The sequence below is a fragment of the Taudactylus pleione genome, unplaced genomic scaffold (assembly GCF_031769625.1).
Source record: "Taudactylus pleione unplaced genomic scaffold, aTauple2 ptg000760l, whole genome shotgun sequence".
Classification (NCBI taxonomy): domain Eukaryota; kingdom Metazoa; phylum Chordata; class Amphibia; order Anura; family Myobatrachidae; genus Taudactylus; species Taudactylus pleione.
The window spans coordinates 3800016-3825055 of record NW_028285162.1 but is presented as its reverse complement, the minus strand read 5'-3'; positions in this window follow the sequence as shown (position 1 = coordinate 3825055).

Sequence of the window (25040 nt, the reverse complement as noted above, 5' to 3'; positions counted from 1 at the left end):
ACCATTACACCATCTGTGCTGCCCTAAACACATTTCACATGATAATACCACACATTACTAACGACATTTCACATGATTATGCCACACATTATGCCACACATTACTAACCACAGTTCACATGATTATGCCACACATTACTAGCCTCATTTCACATGATTATGCCACGCATTACTAACCTCATTTCACATGATTATGCCAAATATAACTAACCACATTTAACAGGATTATGCCACACATTACTAACCTCATTTCACATGATTATTCCACACATTACTAACCACATTTCACATGATTATGCCACATATTACTAACCACATTTCACATGATTATGCCACACGTTACTAACCTCATTTCACATAATTATGCCAAACATTACAAAGCACATTTCACATTTCACATGATTATGCCACAAATTACTAACCTCATTTGACATGATTATGCCACACAATACTAATCATATTTAACATGATTATGCCAAACATTAATAATCACCTTTTACATGATTATGCCTCACTTTACATGGTAATGCCACACATAACTAACTACATTTCACATGATTATGCCACACATTACTAACCACATTTCTCGTGATTATGCCACACATTACTAACGACATTTCACATGATTATGCCACACATTACTATCCTCATTTCACATGATTATGCAACACATTACTAACCATATTTCAGATGATTATGCTGCACATTACTAAATTCATTTCACATGATTATGCCACACATTGCTAACATCATTTCACATGATTATGCCACACATTTCTAACCATCATTTCACATGATTATGCCACACATTACTAACCATATTTCACATGATTATGCCACACATTATAAACCATATTTCACATGATTATGCCACACATTACTAACCTCATTTCACAGGATTATGCCATACATTACTAACCACTTTTCACAAGATTATGCCACACATTACTAACCTCATTTCACATGATTATTCCACACATTACTATCCACATTTCACATGATTATGCCACACATTACTAACAATATTGCACATGATTATGCCACACATTACTAACCTCATTTCACATGATTATGACACACATTACTAACCACATTTCACCTGATTATACCTCATTTTACATAGTTATGTCACACATTACTAACCACAATTCACATGATTATGCCACACATTACTAACCACATTTAACATGATTATGCCACACATTACTAACCTCATTTCACATGTTTATGCCACACATTACTAACCTCATTTCACATGATTATGGCACACATTATTAATCATATTTCTCATGATTATGCCACACATTACTAACCACCTTTAACATGATTATGCCTCATTTTATATGGTTATGCCCCACATCATTAACCACATTTCACATGATTATACAAAACATTACTAAAAAGATTTCACATGATTATACCACACATTACTATCCTCATTTCACATTATTATGCAACACATTACTAACCATATTTCACATGATTATGCTGCCCATTACTAACCTCATTTCACATGATTATGCCACACATTACTAACCACATTTCACATGATTATGCCACACATTACTAACCACATTGCACATGATTATGCCTCATTTTACATGATTATGCGCAAATTACTAACAACATTTCACATGATTATGTCACACAATGCTAACCAAATTTCACATGTTTTTGCCACACATTACCAACCTCATTTCACATGATTATGCCACACATTACTAACCACATTTCACATGATTATGCCACACATTACTAACCACATTTCACATGATTATGCCTAATCTTACATGGTTATGCCATACATTAGTAACCACATTTCATATGATTATGCCTCACATTACTAACCACATTTCATGTGGTTATTCCACACATTACTGACCACATTTCACATGATTATGCCACACATGACTAACCTCATTTCACATTATTAAGATAAACATTACTAACCATATTTCACATGATTATACCGCACATTACGAACCTCATTTCACATGAGTATGCCACACATTCCTATCATAATTTCACATGATTATGCCACACATTACTAACCATCATTTCACATGATTATGACACACATTACTAACCACATTTCACCTGATTATACCTCATTTTACATAGTTATGTCACACATTACTAACCACAATTCACATGATTATGCCACACATTACTATCCTCATTTCACCTGTTTATACCACACATTACTAACCTCATTTCACAGGATTTTACCACACATTACAAAGCACATTTCATATGATTATGCCACACATTACTAACCGCAGTTCACATGATTATGCCATACATTTCTAACACATTTCACATGATTATTCCAGACATTACTAACCGTATGTCACATGATTATGCTGCACATTACTAACATCGTTTCACAGGATTATGCCACACATTACTAATCATATTTTACATGATTATGCCACACATTACTAACCACCTTTTCCATGATTATGCCTCATTTTATATGGTTATGCCCCACATCACTAACCACATTTCACATGATTATACCACACATTACTAAAAACATTTCACATGATTATACCACACATTACTATCCTCATTTCACATTATTATGCAACACATTATTAACCATATTTCACATGATTATGCTGCACATTACTTACCTCATTTCACATGATTATGCCACAAATTACTAATCTTCATTTCACATGATTATGCCACACATTACTAACCATATTTCACATGATTATGCCACACATTACAAACCATATTTCAGATGATTATGCCACACATTACTAACCTCATTTCACATATTACACCACACATTAATAACCACATTTTACATAATTGCGCCACACATTACTAATAACATTTTACATTAGTATGATACACATTACAAACCTCATTTCACATGATTATGCCACACATTACTTATCGCATTTCACATGATTATGAGACAAATTACAAAGTTAATTTCACATGATTATGCCACACATTACTACCCACAGTTCACATTACTATGCCACACATTGCTAACCACATTTCACATAATTATGCTACACATTACCAACCACATTTCACATGATTATGCCACACATTACTAACCACATTTCACATGATTATGCCACACATTACTAACCTCATTTCACATGATTATGCCACAGATTATTAACCACAGTTCACATGATTATGACACACATTACTAACCTAATTTCACATGATTATGCCACACATTGCTAACCTCATTTCACTTGGTTATGCCACATATAACTTACCACATTTAAAAGGATTATGCCACACATTCCTAACCTCTTTTTACATGATTATTCCAGATATTACTAACCACATTTCACATGATTATGCCACACGTTACTAATCTCATTTCTGATGATTATGCCACACGTTACTAACCTTATTTCACATGATTATGCCAAACATTACTAACCTCATTTCACATGATTATGCCACACATTACTAACCACATTTCACATGATTATGCCACACATTACTAGCCACATTTCACATGATTATGCCACAAATTACTAACCTCATTCGGTCATTTCACATGATTATGCCAGACAATACTAATCATATTTCACATGATTATGCCAGACATTACTAACCACCTTTTACATGATTATGCCTCACTTTACATGGTTATGCCACACATCACCAACTACATTTCACAAGATTATGCCACACATTACTAACCACATTTCACATGATTATGCCACACATTACTAGCCACATTTCACATGATTATGCCACAAATTACAAACCTCATTCGGTCTTTTCATATGATTATGCCAGACAAAACAAAATCATATTTCACATGATTATGCCTCACATTACTAACCACCTTTTACATGATTTTGCCTCACTTTACATGGTTATGCCACACATCACTAGCTACATTTCACACAATTATGCCACACATTACTATCCTCATTTCACATTATTATGCTACACATTACTAACCATATTTCACATGATTATGCCACACATTACTAACCACATTTCACAGAATTATGCCACACATTACTAACCTCTTTTCACATGATTATGCCACACATTACTAACCACATTTCGGAGGATTATGCCACACATTACTAACCACATTTCACATGATTATTCCACACATTACTACCCACATTTCACATGATTATGTCACACACTACTAACAATATTTCACATAGTTATGCCACACATTACTAACCTCATTTCACATGATTATGCCACACATTACTATCAACAATTCACATGATAATGCCTCATTTTACATGGTTATGCCACACATTACAACCATATTTCACATGATTATGCCACACATTACTAACATCATTTCACATGATTATGCCACACATTACTAACCATCATTTCACATGATTATACCACACATTACTAATCATATTTCACATGATTATGCAACACATTAAAACCATATTTCACATGATTATGCCACACATTACTAAACACATTTCACAGGATAATGCCACACATTACTAAACTAATTTCACATGAATATGCCACACATTACTAACCACATTTCACAGGATTATGCCACACATTACTAACCTCATTTCACATGATTATTCCACACATTACTAACCACATTTTACATGATTATGCCACACATTACTAACCTCAATTCACATGATTATGCCACACATTACTATCAACATTTCAAATGATTATGCCTCATTTTACATGGTTATGCCACACATTACTAACCACATTTCACATGACTATGCCACACATTACTAACCTCATTTCACATATTACGCCACACATTACTAACCACATTTTACATAATTGCGCCACACATAAAGGATTAAGCCACACATTACTAACTTCATTTCACATGATTATGTCACACATTACTAACCACATTTAACATAATTATGCTACACATTACTAGCCTCATTTCACATGATTATGCCACACATTGCTAACCACATTTCACATGATTATGCCACACAATACAAACCATATTTCACATTATTTTGCCACACATTAGTAAACACAGTTCACATGATTATGCCTCACATTACTTACCAAATTTCACATGATTATGCCACACATTACTAACCATATTTCATATGTTTATGCTGCACATTACTAACAACATTTAAGATGATTATGCCACACATTACAAACCATCATTTCACATGATTATGCCACACATTACTGACCTCATTTCACATGATTATGCCACACATTGCTAACCACATTTCACATGAATATGCCACACATTTCTAACCTCATTTCACATGATTATGGCACACATTACTAAACATATTTCAGATGATTATACCACACATTACTAACCACCTTTTACATGATTTTGCCTCATCTTACATGGTTATGCCACACATTTGTCACCACATATCATATGGTTATGCCACACATTACTAACCACATTTCACATCATTATGCCACACATTACTAACCTCATTTCACATTATTATGATAAAATTTACTAACCATATTTCACATGATTATGCTGCACATTATGAACCTCATTTCACATGAGAATGCCACACATAACTATCATAATTTCACATGATTATGCCACACATTACTAACCATAATTTCACATGATTATGGCATACATTACTAAACATATTTCACAAGATTATGCCACACATTACAAAACACATTTCATATGATTATGCCATACAGTACTAACCACAGTTCACATGATTATGCCACACATTTCTAACCACATTTCACATGATCCTGCCATCCATTACTAACCACATTTCACAGGATTATGCCACACATTACAAATCATATTTCACATGATTATACCTCACATTACTAACCACATTTCACGTGACTATGCCACACGTTACTAACCACATTTCACATGATTATGCCACACATTACTATGCTCATTTCCCATTATTATGCAACACATTACTAACCATATTTCACATGATTATGCTGCACATTTCTAACCTCATTTCACATGATTATGCCACAGATTACTAACCATAATTTCCCATGATTATGCCACACATTACTAACTATATTTCACATGATTATGCCACACATTACAAGCCATATTTCACATGATTATGCCACACATTACAAACCATATTTCACATGATTATGCCACACATTAGTAAACACACTTCACATGATTATGCTACACATTACTAACCAAATTTCACATGATTATGCCTCACATTACTAACCATATTTCACATGATTATGCTGCACATTACTAAAAACATTTAAGATGATTATGCCACACATTACTAACCATCATTTCACATGACTATGCCACACATAACTAACCTCATTTCACATGATTATTCCACACATTACTAACCACATTTCACATGATTATGCCACACATTACTAACCATATTTCACATGATTATGCCGCACATTACTAACCACAGTTCACATTTTTATGCCACACATTACTAACCACATTTCACATGATTTTGCCACACATTACTAACCTCATTTCTCATGATTTTTCCACACATTGCTAACCACATTTCACATGATTATGCCACACATTACTAACCAAATTTCACATGATAAAGCCACACATTAATAACCTCATTTCACATGTTTATGCCACACATCACTAACCACAATTCACATGATTTTGCCTAATTTTCCATGGTAATCCCACACATTACTAACCTCATTTACATGATTTTGCCACACATTACTAACCACATTTAACTAGGGGTGAGCGGGTTCGGATTTCTGAAATCCAAACCCCCCCAAGCCCCCCCGATCCGAGTCCGATCCGAGTCAGGCTCGACTTTTCCCGCCTGACTCGGATCTGAAAAACGTCATCATCCCGCCTTCCGAGTCTCGCGGGTTTTGGATCTTATATAAGGTACCCGTGTCGGCGCCATTTTCTCACTCGGCTGTGGACAGTGAAGAGGGAGGGTGGGAGTTAGGGCTGTGTAGTGTAGTGTAGTGCTGTTGTTGTCCACTACTTCAAAGTCCATAGGGGCTGGCTGTGTTGTGCTGTGCTGCTGTTGTTAATAGGGGCTGTGTCCACTACTTCAAAGTCCATAGGGGCTGGCTGGACTGTGTTGTGCAATCAGTTCTCCATAGGGGCTGTGTCCACTCCAAAGTCCTGTGCAGTGTCCCAGTCCTAAAGGGGTGCTGTAGTGTTGTCCAGGGGGTGCTCTGTCCATCAGGGGTGCTCCCCCCAAGTGCTAAAAAAATAATATATTTTCTGTGTTTGTGAATTGTGTGCGCAGTAGCCGCACGTGCATCAACAAAGTAGTGCCAAGCGTGCGCCTGTGTCATAAGTAAAGGGCCAGCTGGCTTGACTGTTAAAGGGTGCTGTAACCCCCGAAAGTACACTCCAGTCCAAACCAAAAAAAAAATTATTTTCTGTGTTTGTGAATTGTGTGCGCAGTAGCCGCACGTGCATCAACAAAGTAGTGCCAAGCGTGCGCCTGTGTCATAAGTAAAGGGCCGGCTGGCTTGACCATTAACGGGTGCTGTAACCCCCGAAAGTACACTCCAGTCCAAACCAAAAAATAAATTATTTTCTGTGTTTGTGAATTGTGTGCGCAGTAGCCGCACGTGCATCAACAAAGTAGTGCCAAGCGTGCGCCTGTGTCATAAGTAAAGGGCCAGCTGGCTTGACCGTTAAAGGGTGCTGTAACCCCCGAAAGTACACTCCAGTCCAAACCAAAAAAAAAATTATTTTCTGTGTTTGTGAATTGTGTGCGCAGTAGCCGCACGTGCATCAACAAAGTAGTGCCAAGCGTGCGCCTGTGTCATAAGTAAAGGGCCGGCTGGCTTGACCATTAACGGGTGCTGTAACCCCCGAAAGTACACTCCAGTCCAAACCAAGAAAAATATTATTTTCTGTGTTTGTGAATTGTGTGCGCGGTAGCCGCACGTGCATCAACAAAGTAGTGCCAAGCGTGCGCCTGTGTCATAAGTAAAGGGCTGGCTGGCTTGACCGTTAAGGGTGCTGTAACCCCCGAAAGTACACTCCAGTCCAAACCAAAAAAAAAATTATTTTCTGTGTTTGTGAATTGTGTGTGCAGTAGCCGCACATGCATCAACAAAGTAGTGCCAAGCGTGCGCCTGTGTCATAAGTAAAGGGCCGGCTGGCTTGACCGTTAAAGGGTGCTGTAACCCCCGAAAGTACACTCCAGTCCAAACCAAAAAAAAAATTATTTTCTGTGTTTGTGAATTGTGTGCGCAGTAGCCGCACATGCATCAACAAAGTAGTGCCAAGCGTGCGCCTGTGTCATAAGTAAAGGGCCAGCTGGCTTGACTGTTAAAGGGTTCTGTAACCCCCAAAGTACACTCCAAACCAAAAAAATATATATTTTCTGTGTTTGTGACTTGTGTGCACTGTGGCTGCACGTGCATCAACAAAGGAGCAGCGCCAAGCGTGCGCCTGTGTCCCATAAGTAAAGAGCCGGCTGGCTCATTTCTTAAAGGGTGGTGTAACGCACAAAGTGCACTACTCTCCAGCAAAAATAAAAAAATATTTTCTGTGTTTGTGTGCGCTTTAGCCGCACGTATATATCAATATAACATAAATGGAGGACCAAACTTTCTCCGATAAAAATAAAATAGGGAAAGATCAAGAACCACTTCCTCCTAGTGCTGTTGCTGCTGCTGGGAGTTGTTCATCATCCCAGAGAGGAAGTAGGAACATCACTACTTTTACTAAACAATTGACCCTCCAACAGCCCCTAGCGATGAGGATGAAGTACGACAGCAGTCATCCTGAAGCAAAACGTATAACTGAGGCCTTGACTGCTATGTTGGTGTTAGACGTGCGTCCGGTATCCGCCATTAGTGCAGTGGGATTTAGACAATTGATGGAGGTAGTGTGTCCTCGGTTCCAAATCCCGTCTAGATTCCACCTGCATCCTCAAAGCAGCAGCGACAAGCGTGCGTCTGTCTGTTAAAGGGTGGTGACACCCTCAAAGTGTGCTACACAAACAATAAAAATATTCTTCTTCTTTTTTCTGTCTTTGCGAATTGTGTGGGCTGTAGCCGCACCATCATCCTTAAAGCAGCAGCGACAAGCGTGCATCTGTCTGTTAAAGGGTGGTGACACCCTCAAAGTGTGCTACACAACAATTAAAATATTGTTCTTTTTTTTTCAGTCTTTGTGAAATGTGTGGGCTGCAGCCGCACCTGCATCCTAAAAGCAGCAGCGACAAGCGTGCGTCTGTCTGTTAAAGGGTGGTGACACCCTCAAAGTGTGCTACACAAACAATTAAAATATTGTTCTTTTTTTTTCGGTCTTTGTGAAATGTGTGGGCTGTAGCCGCACCTGCATCCTTAAAGCAGCAGTGACAAGCGTGCGTCTGTCTGTTAAAGGGTGGTGTAACTCTCAAAGTGCTCCAAAAAATAAAAAACTATTTTTTTAATGTGTTTGTGACTTGTGTGCGATGTAGCCGCACTTGCATCCTCAAAGCTGCAGCGACAAGCGAGCGTCTGTTTGTTAAAGGGTGGTGACACCCTCAAAGTGTGCTACACAAACAATAAAAATATTCTTCTTTTTTCTGTCTTTGTGAATTGTGTGGGCTGTAGCCGCACCTGCATCCTTAAAGCAGCAGCGACAAGCGTGCGTCTGTCTGTTAAAGGGTGGTGACACCCTCAAAGTGTGCTACACAAACAATTAAAATATTGTTCTTTTTTTTCGGTCTTTGTGAAATGTGTGGGCTGTAGCCGCACCTGCATCCTTAAAGCAGCAGCGACAAGCGTGCGTCTGTCTGTTAAAGGGTGGTGTAACTCTCAAAGTGCTCCAAAAAATAAAAAACTATTTTTTTAATGTGTTTGTGACTTGTGTGCGATGTAGCCGCACTTGCATCCTCAAAGCAGCAGCGACAAGCTTCCGTCTGTCTGTTAAAGGGTGGTGACACCCTCAAAGTGTGCTACACAAACAATGAAAATATTCTTCTTTTTTCTGTCTTTGTGAATTGTGTGGGCTGTAGCCGCACTTGCATCCTTAAAGTAGCAGCGACAAGCGTGCGTCTGTCTGTTAAAGGGTGGTGACACCCTCAAAGTGTGCTACACAAACAATTAAAATATTGTTCTTTTTTTTACGGTCTTTGTGAAATGTGTGGGCTGTAGCCGCACCTGCATCCTTAAAGCAGCAGCGACAAGCGTGCATCTGTCTGTTAAAGGGTGGTGACACCCTCAAAGTGTGCTACACAAACAATAAAAATATTCTTCTTCTTTTTTCTGTCTTTGTGAATTGTGTGGGCTGTAGCTGCACTTGCATCCTCAAAGCAGCAGCGACAAGCGTGCGTCTGTCTGTTAAAGGGTGGTGTAACCCTCAAAGTGCGCTCCACAAACAATAAAAATATTCTTTTTTTTTTTCTGTCTTTGTGAATTGTGTGGGCTGTAGCCGCACTTGAATCCTCAAAGCAGCAGCGACAATCGTGCGTCTGTCTGTTAAAGGATTACATCGGTGACAGCATCCAAGTAGGCATGTCAGACAGTCCGTACCTGTACTGGCAGGAAAAAGAAGCAATTTGGAGGTCCCTGTACAAACTGGCTCTATTTTACCTGAGTTGCCCCCCCTCCAGTGTGTACTCCGAAAGAGTGTTTAGTGCAGCCGGGAACCTTGTCAGCAAAAGGCGTAGGAGGTTGCTTCCACAAAATGTGGAGAAGATGATGTTCATAAAATGAATTATCAACTCTTCCAGGGAGACCAGCCTCCAGAACGTACAGAGGGACCTGTGGTTCCAGCAGGGATGAATTAATACTCTGTGAGGATGAGAATGTACACACTGAAGAGGGTGAGGAATCGGTGGATGAGGAGGATGAGGATGACATCTTGCCTCCGTAGAGCCAATTTGTGCAGGGACAGATTAATTGCCAGCTTGTTTTGTGGGGGCCCAAACGAACCAATCATTTCAGCCACAGTTGTGTGGCAGACCCTGGCGCTGAAATGATTGGTTTGTTAAAGTGTGCATGTCCTGTTTATACAACATAAGGGTGGGTGGGAGTGCCCAAGGACAATTCCATCTTGCACCTCTTTTTTTTCTTTGCATTATGTACAGTTTGGGGCCTAGTTTTTCAAACTGCCATCCTGTCTGCCACTGCAGTTTCACGCCTAGATGGGTCACGTGTTTGTGCCGCCCTCTCGTGTCGCTTAGCATAGTCATCCAGCTACCTCGGTGCAACCTTTTGGACACAAAAACACTATTGTGAGGTGTGAGGTGTTCAGAATAGACTGGAAATGAGTGGAAATTAAGGTTATTGAGGTTAATAATAGCATAGGAGCAGAAAAACCTACAAATTCTGTGATTTTAGCAGTTTTTATGCTTTTTTTCAAAAAAATACAGATCCAAAACACAAAACCCAGAACCCAAAACACGGAAGGGTGGTTGTGGCAGAACTAATCCAGATCCAAAACACGAAGAAAGATCCAGATCCAAAACCAAAACACAAAACACGAAAAGTGGCAGGTGCACACCCCTACATTTAACATGATTATGCTACACATTACTTTCCTCATTTCACATGATTATGGCACACATTACTAACCTCATTTCACATGATTATGCCACACATTACTAACTTCATTACACATGATTATGCCACACATTACTAACCACATTTCACATGATTATGCCACACATTTCTAACCTCATTTCACATGATTATGGCACACATTACTAATCATATTTCACATGATTATACCACACATTACTAACCACATTTTACATGATTGTGTCTCATCTTACATGGTTATGCCACACATTAGTAACCACATTTCATATGATTAAGCCTCACATTACTAACCACATTTCATGCGATTATGCCACACATTACTAACCACATTTCACATCATTATGCCTCACATTACTAACCTCATTTCACATTATTATGATAAACATTACTAACCATATTTCACATGATTATGCTGCACATTACGAACCTCATTTCACATGAGAATGCCACACATTACTATCATAATTTCACATGATTATGCCACACTTTACTAACCATCATTTCACTTCTTTATGCCAAACATAACTAAACATATTTCACAGTATTATGCCACACATTACAAACCATATTTCACATGATTATGCCACACATTACTAACTATATTTCATATGATTATGCCACACATTACAAACCATATTTCACATCATTATGCCACACATTACTAACCACAGTTCATATGATTTTGCCACACATTACTAACCAAATTTCACAGTATCATGGTACATATTACTAACCTCATTTCACATGATTATGCCACACATTACTAACCACATTTCACACAATTATGCCACACATTACTAACCTCATTTCATATAATTATTCCACAAATTACTAACCACATGTCACATGATTATGCCACACATTACTAACCATATTTCACATGATTAAGCCATACATTAATAACCTCATTTAACATAATTATGCCTCATATCACTAATCACATTTCACATGATTATGCCTAATTTTATATGGTAATGCCACACATTACTAACCTCATTTAAATGATTTTGCCACACATTACTAACCACATTTCACAGGATTATGGTAAACATTACTAACCTCATTTCACATGATTATGCCACACATTACTAACCACATTACACAGAATTATGCCACACATTACTAACCTCATTTCACATGATTATTCCACACATTACTAACCACATTTCACATGATTATGCCACACATTACTAACCATATTTCACATGATTAAGCCACACATTACTAACCTCATTTCACATGATTATGCAACACATTACTAACCACATTTCACATGATTATGCCACACATTACTAACCACCTTTTACATGATTATGCCTCATCTTACATGGTTATATTACACATTACTTACCACATTTTATATGATTATGCCACACATTACTAACCTCATTTCACGTGATTATGATTCACATTACTAACCATATTTCACATGATTATGCCGCACATGACTAGCCTAATTTCACATGAGTATTCCACGAATTACTATGATAATTTCACATGATTATGCCAGACATTTCTTACCATATTTTACATGATTATGCCACACATTACAAACAACATTTCACATGATTATGCCACACATTACTAACCACAGTTCCCATAATTATGCCACACATTAGTAACCACATTTCACATGATTATGCCACACATAACTAACCACATTTCACAGGATTATGCCACACATTACTAACCTCATTTCACATGATTTTGCCACACATTACTAACCTAATTTCATATGATTATGCCTCCTTTTACATGGTTATGCCACACATTACGAACCACATTTCACATGATAATGCCACACATTACTAACCTCATTTCACATATTACGCCACACATTACTAACCACATTTTACATAATTGCGCCACACATTACTAATAACATTTTACATGATTATGACACACATTACCTACCACATTTCACATGATTATGCCACACATTACTAACCATATTTCACACGATTATGCCACACATTACTAACCACATTTCACATGATTATGCCACACATTACTAACCACATTTCACATGATTATGAGCCACATTACAAACCTCATTTCACATGATTATGCCACACATTACTAATCACAATTCATATAATTATGACACACATTACCAACCACATTTAACATGATTATGCCGCACATTACTAACCTCATTTCACATGACTATGCCACACATCACTAATCATATTTCACATGATTATGTCATACATTACTAGCCACCTTTTACATTATTATGCCTCATCTTACATGGTCATGCCACACAGTACTAACCACATTTTATATGATTATGCCACAGATTACTATCCACATTTCACTTGATTATGCCCCACATTACTAACCACATTTCACATGATTAATGCCACACATTACTAACCTCATTTCACATTATTATGACACACATTACTAACCTCATTTCTTATGATTCTACCACACATTACTAATCATATTTCACATGATTATGCCATACATTACTAGCGACCTTTTACATGATTATGCCTCATCTTACATAGTTATGCCACACATTACTAACCGCATTTTATATGATTATGCCACACTTTACTAACCTCATTTCACATAATTATGCCACACATTACTAACAACATTTCACATTATTATGCCACACATTACTAACCACATTTCACATTATGCCACACATTGCTAACCTTATTTCACATGATTATGCCACACATTTTGATCCACATTTCACGTGATTATGCCTCATTATACATGATTATGCCACAAATTACTAACATCATTTCACATGATTATGTCACACATTACAAACCTCATTTCACATATTACACCACACATTACTAACCTCATTTTACAAAATTGCACAGCACATTACTAATATCATTTTACATGATTATGATACACATTACAAACCTAATTTCACATGATTATGCCACACATTACTAACCTCATTTCACAGGATTATGCCTCATTTTACATTGTTATGCCACACATTACTAACCACATTTCACATTATGCCACACATTGCTAACCTTATTTCACATGATTATGCCACACATTTTGATCCACATTTCACGTGATTATGCCTCATTATACATGATTATGCCACAAATTACTAACATCATTTCACATGATTATGTCACACATTACTAACCTCATTTCACATATTACACCTCACATTACTAACCACATTTTACATAATAGCACAACACATTACTAATAACATTTTACATGATTATGATACACATTACAAACCTAATTTCAAATGATTATGCCACACATTAATACCCACAGTTCACATGATTATGCCACACATTACTAACCACATTTCACGTGATTATTCCACACATTACTAACCTCATTTCACATATTACGCCACACATAACTAACCACATTTTACATAATTGCGCCACACATACAGGATTAAGCCACACATTACTATCTTCATTTCACATGATTATGCCACACATTGCTAACCACATTTAACATGATTATGCTACACATTACTAACATCATTTCACAGGATTATGCCACACATTACTAATCATAATTCACATGATTATGCCACACATTACTAGCGACCTTTTACATGATTATGCCTCATTTTTCATAGTTATGCCACACATTACTATCTACATTTTATATGATTATGCCACACATTTCTAACCTCATTTGACATAATTATGCCACACATTACTAACCACATTTCACATGATTATACCACACATTACTAACCACATTTCACATTATGCCACACATTACTAACCTTATTTCACATGATTATGTCACACATTAAAAACCACATTTCACATGATTATGCCTCATTATACATGATTACGCCACAAGTTACTAACAGCATTTTACATGATTATTTCACATAATACTAACCAATTTTCACATGATTATGCCACACATTACTGAGCTCATATCACATGATTATGCCACACATTACTAACCACATTTTAAATGATCATGAGATATATTACAAACCATTTCACATGATTATGCCACACATTACTAACCATATTTCCCATGATAATACCACACATTACTAACGACATTTCACATCATTATTCCACACATTTCAATCCACAGTTCACATCATGCCACACATTTCTAAGCACATTTCGCATGATTATGCCACACATTACTAACCTCGTTTAACATGATTATGCCACACATTACTAACCACATTTAACATCATAATGCCACACATTACAAGCCTCATTTCACATGATTATGCCACACATTACTAACCTCATTTCACATGATTATGCCTCATTTTACATTGTTATGCCACACAGTACTAACCATATTTCACATGATTATGCCACACATTACTAACCTCATTTCACATATTGCACCACACATTAGTAACCACATTTTACATAATTGCACCACACATTACTAATAACATTTTACATGATTATGATACACATTACAAACCTAATTGTACGAGATTATGCCACACATTACTAAGCACATTTCACATGATTATGCCACACATTACTACCCACAGTTCACCTGATTATGCCACACATTACTAACCACATTTCAAATGATTATGTCACAAATTACCAACCACATTTCACGTGATTATGCCACACATTACTAACCTCATTTCACATATTACGCCACACATTACTAACCACATTTTACATAATTGTGCCACACATACAGGATTAAGCCACACATTACTATCTTCATTTCACATGATTATGCCACACATTACTAACCACATTTAACATGTTTATGCTACACATTACTAACCTCATTTCACATGATTATGCCATTTGTTACTAACCTCATTTCACATGAGTATGCTACACACTGATAACCTAATTTCACATGATTATGCCACTCATTACTAACCACATTTCACATGATTATGCCATATATTTCTATCCTCATTTCACATGATTATGGCACACATTACTAATCACCTTTTTCATGATTATGCCTCATCTTAAATGGTTATGCCACACATTAGTAACCACATTTCATATGATTATGCCTCTCATTAATAACCACATTTCATGTGATTATGCCACACATTACTAACCACATTTCACATCATTATTCCACACATTACTAACCTCATTTCACATTATTATGATAAACATTATTAACCATATTTCACATGATTATGCTGCACATTACGACCCTCATTTCACATGAGAATGCCACACATTACTATCATAATTTCACATGATTATGCCACACATTACTAACCATCAATTCACATGATTATGCCACGCATTACAAAACATATTTCACAGGATTATGCCACACATTACAAACCACATTTCATATGATTATGCCACACAATACTAACCACAGTTCAAATGGTTATGCCACACATTTCTAACCACATTTCACATGATTATGCCATAGATTACTAACCACATTTCACAGGATTATGCCACACATTATTAATCATATTTCACAAGATTATGCCACACATTACTAACCACCTTTTACATGATTATGCCTCATTTTACATGGTTATGCCACACATCACTAACCACATTTCACTTGATTATTCCACACATTACTAACCACATTTCACGTGATTATGCCACACATTACTAACCACATTTCACATGATTATGCCACACATTACTATCCTCATTTCACATTATTATGCAACATATTACTAACCATATTTCACATGATTATACTGCACATTACTAACTTCATTTCACATGATTATGCCACAGATTACTAACCATCTTTTCATATGATTATGCCACACATTACTAACCATATTTCACATGATTATGCCACACATTACAAACCATATTTCACATGATTATCCCACACATTACAAATCATATTTCACATGATTATGCCACACTTTATTAAACACAGTTCACATGATTATGCCACACATTACTAACCAAATTTCACATGATAATGCATACATTACTAACCATATGTCACATGATTATGCTGCACATTACTAACAATATTTAAGACTATTATGCCACACATTACTAACCATCATTTCACATGATTATGCCACACATTACTAACTATATTTCAGATGATTATGCCACACATTACAAACCATATTTCAAATGATTATGCCACACATTACTAACCACAGTTCACATTATAATAACACACATTACTAACCACATTTCACATGATTTTGCCACACATTACTAGCCAAATTTCACAGAATTATGGTATACATTACTAACCCCATTTCACATGATTATGCCACACATTACTAACCTCATTTCACATGATCATTCCAAATATTACTAACCACATTTCGCTTGATTATGCCACACATTACTAACCATATATCACGTGATTGAGCCACACATTAATAACCTCATTTCACATGATTATGCCACACATCACTAACCACATTTCACATGATTATGCCTAATTTTATATGGCTATGCCACACACTACTAACCACATTTCACATTATTATGCCACACATTACTAACCTCATTTCACATATTACGTCACACATTACTAACGACATTTTACATAATTGCGCCACATATTACTAACCTCATTTCACAGGATTATGCCACACATTACTATCCTCATTTCACATCATAATGCCACACATTGCTAACCACATTTCACATGATTACGCCTCATTTATCATGGTAATGTCACACATTACTAAACACATTTCACATAATTATGCCACACATTACTAAACACATTTCACATGATTATGCCACACATTACTAACCTCATTTCTCCTGATTATGCCACACATTACTAATCATATTTCACATGATTATACCACACATTACTAACCACCTTTTAGATGATTATGCCTCATCTTACATGGTTATGTCACACACTACTTATCACATTTTATATGATTATGCCACACATTCCTAACCTCATTTCACATGATTCTGCCACACATTACTAACCACAATTCACATGATTATGCTGCACATGACTAGCTTAATTTCACATGAGTATTCTACTAATTACTATGATAATTTCACAAGATTATGCCACACATTACTAACCCTCAGTTCATATGATTATGCCACACATTAGTTACCATATTTCACATGATTATGCCACACATTACTAACCACATTTCACAGGATAATGCCACACATTACTAACCTCATTTCACATGATTATGCCACACATTACTAACCACATTTTACATAATTGCGCCACACATTACTAATAACATTGTACATGATTATGACACACATTACTGACCACATTTCACATGATTATGCCACACATTGCTGACCACATTTCACATGATTATTCCACACATTACTAACTGCATTTCACATGATTATAAGACACAAATTACAAACCTCATTTCACATGATTATGCCACACATTACTAGCCACAGTTTATATAATTATGTCACACATTACCAACCACATTTCACATGATTATGCCACACATTACTAACAACAGTTCACATGATTATGCTACACATTACTAAACACATTTCACATGATTAAGCCACACATTACTAACCTCATTTCACATGATTATGCCACACATTCTAGCGACATTTTACATAATTGTGCCACATATTACTAACCACATTTCACAGGATTATGCCACACATTACTTTCCACATTTCACATCATAATGCCACACATTACTAACCACATTTCACGTGATTATGCCACACATTACTAACCACATTTCACATGATTATGCCACACATTACTAGCGACCTTTTACATGATTATGCCTCATTTTTCATAGTTATGCCACACATTACTATCTACATTTTATATGATTATGCCACACATTTCTAACCTCATTTGACATAATTATGCCACACATTACTAACCACATTTCACATGATTATACCACACATTACTAACCACATTTCACATTATGCCACACAATACTAACCTTATTTCACATGATTATGTCACACATTAAAAACCACATTTCACATGATTATGCCTCATTATACATGATTACGCCACAAGTTACTAACAGCATTTTACATGATTATTTCACATAATACTAACCAATTTTCACATGATTATGCCACACATTTCTGAGCTCATATCACATGATTATGCCACACATTACTAACCACATTTTTAAATGATCATGAGATATATTACAAACCATTTCACATGATTATGCCACACATTACTAACCATATTTCCCATGATAATACCACACATTACTAACGACATTTCACATCATTATTCCACACATTTCAATCCACAGTTCACATCATGCCACACATTTCTAAGCACATTTCGCATGATTATGCCACACATTACTAACCTTGTTTAACATGATTATGCCACACATTACTAACCACATTTAACATCATAATGCCACACTTTACAAGCCTCATTTCACATGATTATGCCACACATTACTAACCTCATTTCACATGATTATGCCTCATTTTACATTGTTATGCCACACAGTACTAACCATATTTCACATGAATATGCCACACATTACTAACCTCATTTCACATATTGTACCACACATTACTAACCACATTTTACATAATTGCACAACACATTACTAATAACATTTTACATGATTATGATACACATTACAAACCTAATTGTACGAGATTATGCCACACATTACTAAGCACATTTCACATGATTATGCCACACATTACTACCCACAGTTCACCTGATTATGCCACACATTACTAACTACATTTCAAATGATTATGTCACAAATTACCAACCACATTTCACGTGATTATGCCACACATTACTAACCTCATTTCACATATTACGCCACACATTACTAACCACATTTTACATAATTGTGCCACACATACAGGATTAAGCCACACATTACTATCTTCATTTCACATGATTATGCCACACATTACTAACCACATTTAACATTTTTATGCTACACATTACTAACCTCATTTCACATGATTATGCCATTTGTTACTAACCTCATTTCACATGAGTATGCTACACACTGATAACCTAATTTCACATGATTATGCCACTCATTACTAACCACATTTCACATGATTATGGCACACATTACTAATCACCTTTTACATGATTATGCCTCATCTTAAATGGTTATGCCACACATTAGTAACCACATTTCATATGATTATGCCTCTCATTAATAACAACATTTCATGTGATTATGCCACACATTACTAACCACATTTCACATCATTATTCCACACATTACTAACCTCATTTCACATTATTATGACAAACATTATTAACCATATTTCACATGATTATGCTGCACATTACGACCCTCATTTCACATGAGAATGCCACACATTACTATCATAATTTCACATGATTATGCCACACATTACTAACCATCAATTCACATGATTATGCCACGCATTACAAAACATATTTCACAGGATTATGCCACACATTACAAACCACATTTCATATGATTATGCCACACAATACTAACCACAGTTCACATGGTTATGCCACACATTTCTAACCACATTTCACATGATTATGCCATACATTACTAACCACATTTCACAGGATTATGCCACACATTATTAATCATATTTCACAAGATTATGCCACACATTACTAACCACCTTTTACATGATTATGCCTCATTTTACATGGTTATGCCACACATCACTAACCACATTTCACTTGATTATTCCACACATTACTAACCACATTTCACGTGATTATGCCACACATTACTAACCACATTTCACATGATTATGCCACACATTACTATCCTCATTTCACATTATTATGCAACATATTACTAACCATATTTCACATGATTATACTGCACATTACTAACTTCATTTCACATGATTATGCCACAGATTACTAACCATCTTTTCATATGATTATGCCACACATTACTAACCATATTTCACATGATTATGCCACACATTACAAACCATATTTCACATGATTATCCCACACATTACAAATCATATTTCACATGATTATGCCACACTTTATTAAACACAGTTCACATGATTATGCCACACATTACTAACCAAATTTCACATGATAATGCATACATTACTAACCATATGTCACATGATTATGCTGCACATTACTAACAATATTTAAGACGATTATGCCACACATTACTAACCATCATTTCACATGATTATGCCACACATTACTAACTATATTTCATATGATTATGCCACACATTACAAACCATATTTCAAATGATTATGCCACACATTACTAACCACAGTTCACATTATAATACCACACATTACTAACCACATTTCACATGATTTTGCCACACATTACTAGCCAAATTTCACAGGATTATGGTATACATTACTAACCCCATTTCACATGATTATGCCACACATTACTAACCTCATTTCACATGATCATTCCAAATATTACTAACCACATTTCGCTTGATTATGCCACACATTACTAACCATATATCACGTGATTGAGCCACACATTAATAACCTCATTTCACATGATTATGCCACACATCACTAACCACATTTCACATGATTATGCCTAATTTTATATGGCTATGCCACACATTACTAACCACATTTCACATTATTATGCCACACATTACTAACCTCATTTCACATATTACGTCACACATTACTAACGACATTTTACATAATTGCGCCACATATTACTAACCTCATTTCACAGGATTATGCCACACATTACTATCCTCATTTCACATCATAATGCCACACATTGCTAACCACATTTCACATGATTACACCTCATTTATCATGGTAATGTCACACATTACTAAACACATTTCACATAATTATGCCACACATTACTAAACACATTTCACATGATTATGCCACACATTACTAACCTCATTTCTCCTGATTATGCCACACATTACTAATCATATTTCACATGATTATGCCACACATTACTAACCACCTTTTAGATGATTATGCCTCATCTTACATGGTTATGTCACACACTACTTATCACATTTTATATGATTATGCCACACATTCCTAACCTCATTTCACATGATTCTGCCACACATTACTAACCACAATTCACATGATTATGCTGCACATGACTAGCTTAATTTCACATGAGTATTCTACTAATTACTATGATAATTTCACAAGATTATGCCACACATTACTAACCCTCAGTTCATATGATTATGCCACACATTAGTAACCATATTTCACATGATTATGCCACACATTACTAACCACATTTCACAGGATAATGCCACACATTACTAACCTCATTTCACATGATTATGCCACACATTACTAACCACATTTTACATAATTGCGCCACACATTACTAATAACATTGTACATGATTATGACACACATTACTGACCACATTTCACATGATTATGCCACACATTGCTGACCACATTTCACATGATTATTCCACACATTACTAACTGCATTTCACATGATTATAAGACACAAATTACAAACCTCATTTCACATGATTATGCCACACATTACTAGCCACAGTTCATATAATTATGTCACACATTACCAACCACATTTCACATGATTCTGCCACACATTACTTATCACATTTCACATGATTATGCCACACATTACTAACAACAGTTCACATGATTATGCTACACATTACTAAACACATTTCACATGATTAAGCCACACATTACTAACCTCATTTCACATGATTATGCCACACATTACTAGCGACATTTTACATAATTGTGCCACATATTACTAACCACATTTCACAGGATTATGCCACATATTACTTTCCACATTTCACATCATAATGCCACACATTACTAACCACATTTCACGTGATTATGCCACACATTACTAACCACATTTCACATGATTATGCCACACATTACTAACCTCATTTCTCATGATTATGCCACACATTTCTAATCATATTTCACATGATTATGCCACACATTACTAAACACCTTTTAGATGATTATGCCTCATCTTACATGGTTATGTTACACACTACTAACCACATTTTATATGATTATGCCACACATTACTAACCTCATTTCACGTGATTATGCCACACATTACTAACCACATTTCACATGATTATGATACACACTACTAACCATATTTCACATGATTATGCCACACATTACAAACGACATTTTACATAATTGCGCCAGATATTACTAACCACATTTCACAGGATTATGCCACACATTACTATCCACATTTCACATCATAATGCCACACATTACTAACCACATTTCACGTGATTATGCCACACATTACTAACCACATTTCACGTGATTATGCCACACATTACTAACCACATTTCACATGATTATGCCACACATTACTATCCTCATTTCACATTATTATGCAACATATTACTAACCATATTTCACATGATTATACTGCACATTACTAACTTCATTTCACATGATTATGCCACAGATTACTAACCATCTTTTCACATGATTATGCCACACATTACTAGCCATATTTCACATGATTATCCCACACATTACAAATCATATTTTATGCCTCACATTATTAAACACAGTTCACATGATTATGCCACACATTACTAAACAAATTTCACATGATAATGCACACATTACTAACCATATGTCACATGATTATGCTGCACATTTCTAACAATATTTTAGACGATTATGCCACACATTACTAACCATCATTTCACATGATTATGCCACACATTACTAACCATCATTTCACATGATTATGCCACACATTACTAACTATGGCCCTCATTCAGAGCAGTACGCTCGTTGCGTTCCAATGTTGACTAACCACGCATGCGTCGGTGTTACACTGCGCATGTGCGTACGGCAGATTGCGAGCTTTTTATCTGTCGTTCCTAAAATAGCGTACAGGAAGTGACATGTCAAATGTGATTGACAGAACAGGGCATTTTTGGGTGTTGACGGGGGTGGAGATGGAAAAACGCAGGCGTGGCGAGGCGTTTTTGGGGCGTACATACATTAGCAGATGCGAACGTCAAATGTGTTCGGACCGTCACATACGTCACTGGAACATCCTCTTTCCCTTCAAAATGCTCGCACAGTTTCGGGTCTGGATTACTCGACCACATTGGCGATGGCCTTCTCCTCCGTCCCGGGACTCCACGATGTTGCAGCGATTAATCGCGGGTGGTCACAAAAGCAATTAGTGTTGTATTGAAAACCGGCTTGGTATGTGTTTGGAAAGCAGTTTATTGGGATAGCACAAAACCGTACGCAGGTGGAAATCATACCTGCTAATGTCAGGATTACACAATCAATTGGCGTACATTTTTTGGGGTTTTTTTTGGCCTCAATTTGTTGTTTATGGCCTATTGTGACAATAATGTCATCATGTTTTAATTAGCTCCCCTTTTTTTTTTTTAATGTGCAATTTGCATCGTTATGTGTTTTTTTAAACGTTCCTTCAAGAGGCCTTTTTTTTATACAAATGAAATGGTTTTTGGTGTCCTTTTTTGCCTTTAGGGCCAGGATTAAATGTAACCCATTTGTCCAATAATGTCACAATACAATGTCAGATTTTTTTCATAAATTTATTGTTTAAACACAAACCAATTGGCATAATATTTTTTTTTAGTTTTTCTGCCAAAGATACTTTTTTTCAAAAATAAATAATCAATAACTGATAACATAAACATACAAAAATAACT